Source organism: Spermophilus citellus (assembly GCF_964194105.1).
Source record: "Spermophilus citellus genome assembly, chromosome: 9".
In the NCBI taxonomy this organism is placed as follows: Eukaryota; Metazoa; Chordata; class Mammalia; order Rodentia; family Sciuridae; genus Spermophilus; species Spermophilus citellus.
This window is the reverse complement of record NC_138191.1, coordinates 89,243,069-89,249,318: the sequence shown is the minus strand read 5'-3', so window position 1 is coordinate 89,249,318 and position 6,250 is coordinate 89,243,069.

Below are 6,250 nucleotides of genomic sequence, written 5' to 3'. Positions count from 1 at the left end.
ACCCAATATTTTAAATGATTTTATGCATGAATCCAAGTTTCATGGTATGGAATTTACTATTTGTAGCATCATGTCAGAACTCAAAATGTTTCCGACTTTGGAGCAATTAGGGCTTTTAGATTCAGGATGCTCAATTTGTGTTATTTCAGGAAACCTTTCCCATGGAAGATAAAAATTTCAAATAACTATAATTTATTTTAGGAATTTTCCAAAAAAAGTAAGCAAATGTCAATTTGTTTGATTCTTCAACAGAATGCATCTACACTCTTTGAATCTCTCACCTCAAAAACATTCCCCTTGCTGTATTCACCAGTTCTGAACTATTATATCATAATTTTTTCTTTTTGTCTTCTTCACTGTACCTGGACATTGAACTTGGGACTTTAGGCATGCCCACAAGCACTGTATGACTGAATGACACCCCAGACCTTTTAATATTTTATTTAGAGACAGGGACTCTTTAAGTTGCTCAGCCTCAAGTAGTCGGGGTCACCGGTGTGCTCCATGTCTCACTATAGACTTTCTTAATCCTAATCATGCCCAATCCTCAAATCCTCATGAGATCAGGTGCCAAAGCCTTTTGTATATCACAACTTTCCCTCATGGAGAAGCTACTAGCTATCTCATTGAGAAAACAATGAATTGGCCTGTGTCTTATCAATATACTGTTCTGGTGGCACTTTGAGAAGCCATCATTGAACACTCTCATCTGTCACGTCAGCCTCTCTCCAGGTTCTGGAACCCATTCTAACTCAGAAAGATGGGGTCTAGGTTAGAGGAACTCTGGTCACAGGGGAAGGTTTTAGTCTTATGTTCAATATAAGTGATTCTAAGAAATCCAGCCTGGACCTACAGGTTAATGAGGTTTATTCCTGTCTGCTCTGTATGAGGTCAAGAGCTAGGTAATGGGAGTTAAGAGGGGAAAAAACACGAAATCTCCATGGCTGCTCTCCCTCCAGAGTTTAGTGAAGGAGACACATCTAGGCATGTAAAATATAATTCATCACACCCAAGGAAATTATGTGGAGAACAGCTTCTCAAATTGCACAAGGAGAGAAATGAATTACAGTAGATGGGGTAGAGAGAGAAGATGTGAGGGAAGGGGAGGGGGGATAGTAGGGGATAGGAAAGGTAGCAGAATACAACAGTTACTAATAGGGCATTATGTAAAATTGTGGATGTGTAACCGACGTGATTCTGCAATCTGCATTTGGGGTAAAAATTGGGAGTTCATAACCCACTTCAATCTAATGTATGAAATATGATATGTCAAGAGCTTTGTAATGTTTTGAACAACCAATAAAAAAAATTGAAAAAACAAACAAACAAACAAACAAAAAGAACAAATGCTAGATGGGTACCTTGGCACATTTCTGTAGTCCCAGCACATGGGAGACTGAGGCAGGAGGATCACAAATTCAAAGTCAATCATCAATCTTAGCAATTTAACAGGACCCTGAGCAACTTAGTGAGACCCTGTCTCAAAATAAAAAATAAAAAGGGCTGGGGATGTGGGGCTGGGGTTATAGCTGAGTTGGCAGAGTGCTTACCTTACATGCACAAGGGCCTGGGTTCAATCCCAGCACGGCAAAAAAAAAAAAAAAAAAAAAAAAAAAAAAAAAAAAAGATAAGAAAAGAAAAGAAAGAAAGTACAAGGGCTGGGTATATGTTTAAGTGGTCCTAGCAACCTAGAAGTCTGAGGCAGGAGAATTGCACATTTCAGGCCATCTGGGCAACTTAGCAAGAACCCATCTCAAAATAAAAAATAAAATGGGCTGGGAATGTACTTCATTTGTGAAGCACTCAGAAGAGACATCCACCATACCTAGCTTTGCCGTGATGCTCCTTCCAAAAGGCTTTCCTAAGTTTTCAATGCTGAAGTCCACTAATGGTATAGCATTAGACCCTTGAGATTGCCATAGTGTGCGGAGGACATTTTTCCAACTCAACAGAGATCCAAATGTACGGTGTCTTAAACAAGTTAGAGTATTATTCCTTGCTCAAATATCAAATAGGGAATGAGTAGTCCAGAGCAGATTGGATGGGGACGAGGCTGCTTCTGACCCACTGTTCCACCATCCCTCAGGTGTGGGCCTCATCTTCATGGATCAAGCTCTCTGGTTACCACATTCCAGCCAGTGGGAGGGGGAAAATGCATCCCCTTCACTTTAAATGCAGGAGCCAGAGTTTACCTCCATTGCCTTGTTAATAGCTCACAGGTGATTTGGCTGGGCAAGAGGCGCTTAGGCACAGCTGTGTCAGAGCTTTCCCCACCCTTCTCGAGGTCCAAGGGTTTGTCCCTGTGAAGTCGTGTCTGGCCATTACCCCAAAGACCCAATCTTCAGCTCCCAGGCGTGTTCTCTCTCTCTTTTGCTAGCCTCTTCAGTAAACCTCACTACAACAATAGGTGGCTCAAGGCTTGAGCTAGGAGGACCCATCCTGGAGCTGGTTCAAAGGTAATTAGAGTGTTGTCTCTTTAATTCAAAACTCCCTAGTGGTTTCTCATGTCTGGAACCTTCATTCATGAAGCCAGCAATTTAGCAACACCCTGACTCAAATTTTTTTAAAAAGGGCTGGGGATTTTTTTCAGGGTTTAAGTGCCTCTGGGTTCAATGAATCCCCCATAGTAAAAATTAAATAAAGAAATAAATCTCCCCAAGAGTATATGAAAGAAGGCAATAGTGTTATAGGTCAGAAGTTAATGATTAAGAAAATATGAAAATTTAATTAGTAAGTATAAAATGTGCATCACTGAACAAGATGGGGATTGGTAATAGCCTAAGAAAGAAAAGGGGAAGAAGAAAAAGGAGAGAGCAAAAACACGAAAATTAGAAATAATAAAGGGAAAATTTATTCATATGTAGAGGAAATATAAATAGACTTGAAACTGTTATGTATTACTTTAATAAATTTGAAAGCCCACACATTCATGATATTCTATATACACATGTATTAATAAAATTAGATTAGAAAAAATATAAAGCCTCAAGAATGAAAGAAAATGTTAAAATTCTCCTCAAAAAACCTAGTCTGATATCATTTCACATGCAACTCTTTAAATAGTCAAAAATAGATATTTTGCTGCATTTTAAACTATTCAAAACAATACAGCAATAAAGGAACTATCTTAATGCATTTTAGAAAATCAACATGTCACTCATCTGGGAACCTAATAAACACAACTACAGACCAATTTTACTTGTAATTAGATATGAAAACATTTTAAAGTAAAAAAAAAAAAAAAATGCTGGGTGTGGGGGCACTCACATCTGCCCTGCACACACACAGAGTCCTTCCCACCTCAGGCTCCCCTGGGCTCTCTTCAGTGTGTCGTATCATCCTCTTCTATCTAAGGACTCTAATCACATCATGAGGAGCGACACTCATGACCTGATCTAAACCTAATTACCTCCCAAACCCAGCCTCCAAATATGACCATATTACAGCTTCAACATATGAATTTTGAGTAAACACATTCTGTTCACAACAACATATTATTAAATAACAAAATATTTTAAATTATATTTAAAATATAAGGCCATCTCTGGTCATTGTGATGATGTGGGCAAGCCCACAAGAATTAATTCTCTAAATCGAAGGCAGGATGAGTTTAATACTAAAGTGCAACATTTCTGATAATATCAGGTGTAAGACAATGCCTGACATTACAAATATTATTGAACATTGTTCTAGAAGTTCTCACCAAGGCACTCTTGGCAAGGACTGAATGGAAATTATAATTAGTAGGTAGCTCCAAAACTGTCCTTACTAGCCAGGTGTGGCAGGACTGAATCCCAGAGACTGGACACTCAAGAGGATGGCAAGTTTGAGGCCAGCCTCAAATACTTACTGAGACTCTGCCTCAATATAAAAAGGACTGGGGGTGTCAGTTCAGTGGTAGAGCACCCCTGAGTTTAAGTTCCAAGAACAGGAAACCAACCAAAAAAACCAAACCCTCTGTCATTACTTACAGACTATATAAAACAGAAACAGCTTAATGCATTAGAAAGAAGGAGATATTGTTTTGGTGTTTTATTATTATTATTATTTTTCTCCTTTTTCTTCTTGGTTGGTATGGAGGATCGAATCTCCCTGTACTACACAAGATGCTTGAGAAACCTCTCCAGCAAGAATGAAACTTACTTGAAGAAGTCCATCGCCATTTGAATACAATCTACATACCAAATGGGAGAACCTGTGCCTGGAAAAGAAATCTATTAGTGCAAGCTGAAAAATAAACTAAAATATATTTAAGATATTCAGATAAACAAAGGAAAGCAGAAAGAATAGGTGACTCTGCCAGCCTGTCCTGGGCCAATGAGGCACACAGCTTTAGCCACATGCTGTTGTTGGGGGTCCCCTCCATAGCCCCAACACCCCTCTACTCAATGTGACTTCCCCTTTGGGATCCTTGGGTGTCAAGGCACCATAACCCACTCCTATAGCATTCCCTGAATATGAATTTCTAATAGGAGAGGTTGTGAGGCCTCAATCCATTCCTACTAAGAAGGTTCCATGTTCCTTTAGGCTTTTCTGCCACTTCATCCAGAGATCAGTATAGCAAGGAATGTGGGAAGGGGTAGTGACCTTGATAGACAGAAAACCTCTTCTTATTTCCTTCCTCAACTGACTCAGGGCCACTCCCATGGTATCCTGCTTCTCACTTTCTTTTATCTTTTTCACTTAATATATTTTTAGTTGTAGATGGACACAATACATTTGTTTACTTATTTATTCATTTTTATGGGATTGAACTCAGGGACACTCAGCCACTGAGCCACATCCCCAGCCCTATTTTGTATTTATTTAAAGAGAGTTGCTTAGAGCCTCACTTTTGCTGAGGCTGGCTTTGAATTTACAATACTCTAGTCTCAGCCTCCTGAGCCACTGGGATTACAGATGTGCACCACCACGTCTGTAATCCCAGTGGCTCAGGAGGCTGAGAATGAAAAGGGCTGTTTTATCTTAAACTTGGGGGCCCAGAGACAACTTTCTGGTAGAGGCAAAAGCTGAGAAGTGGAAAGAATTTCCAGATGAGGATGGGAAGAAGGGCTTTGCAAATGTGGGACCCAAGGAGAATCAGGTAGAGGGAAGGGCCCAGTTCACTCAGAACAGCTAGTCCAGAAGGCTCAGGAGGGGACATGGAATGAAAGATGGGAGAAATTGCTTAGTGTCTTTAGAAAGCTCTCTTGCCTTGCAGCACAAACTTGCAATGCCAACTACTTGGTGGGGGTTGAGGCAGGAGGATTGCTAGTCAGAGCCCAGCCTGGACAATTCAGCGAGACCTTGTCCACAAATACAAAGGGCTGGAGATGTAGCTCAGGGCTAGAGTGCTCCTGGCTTCACTCCTTGCCTGGACTTAATTTTGAAATTTGCTTTAACTGTCTCTTGAACATATACACCTTTTAAAATTCAAATTCCCTGAATTAGAACAGAAATTCTAGAATAACAGAGTATGACATTTGTCTTTCTTCCCAGCAGAGTCTATTCTTAGTCTGGAGAGACCTACTGTAGGGCAGCCATACCCAAATTTGGAATTAGATTACAAACAGATTACAATTAAAACTCATTAGCCTTTGCCCCTGGTGCTCCTGGGGCTCTGAACACAGAGGCCTCCACTTTTTTTTTTTTTTTTTTTTAATACAGGGGTTGAACCCAAAGGAGCTTAAACTCTGAGCCATACCCCCATCCATTTTTTAATATTTCCTTTAGAACCACAGTCTCACTGAGTTACTTAAGGCCTCACTGAGGCTGGCTTTAAACTCACAATCCTCCTGCCTAAGCCTCTTAGCTGCTGGGAGTGTAGGCATGCACCACTGTGCCCAATCCAGAGGCCTTCATTTATAAGGCTCTGGAACTGGGGATAGAGTGTAGGAATAAAGAAGAGGATTTATTGAGGCAGATCCCAACCCCCTTCATCTTAAGTGACCTAGCACATTTTGCTGGGGGACTTAGGAGTTTTGCATCAGGTAATTGCATGTTAAATTCTTAACAATTTGCTAGCAAAGCCCCAAATATTTCAATAGATTGAGTCCACATGTTCTCAGGAACAACTGAATTGTGTTTCAACTTGGAGGGCAGAGAAAGGAGCTTGCTGTCAGCACCATATATGTCATTGTCTCAGCAATACCAGCAGCTTTTGTTGACACTGGGGGAAGGAAGGTTTCTATTGGTATCAAGAGAGAAATCTCCACCAAACTCCAATCTCAAAAAGGTGTGCAAAATTCAAAAGTGCCTGTTCTGCAGTGGT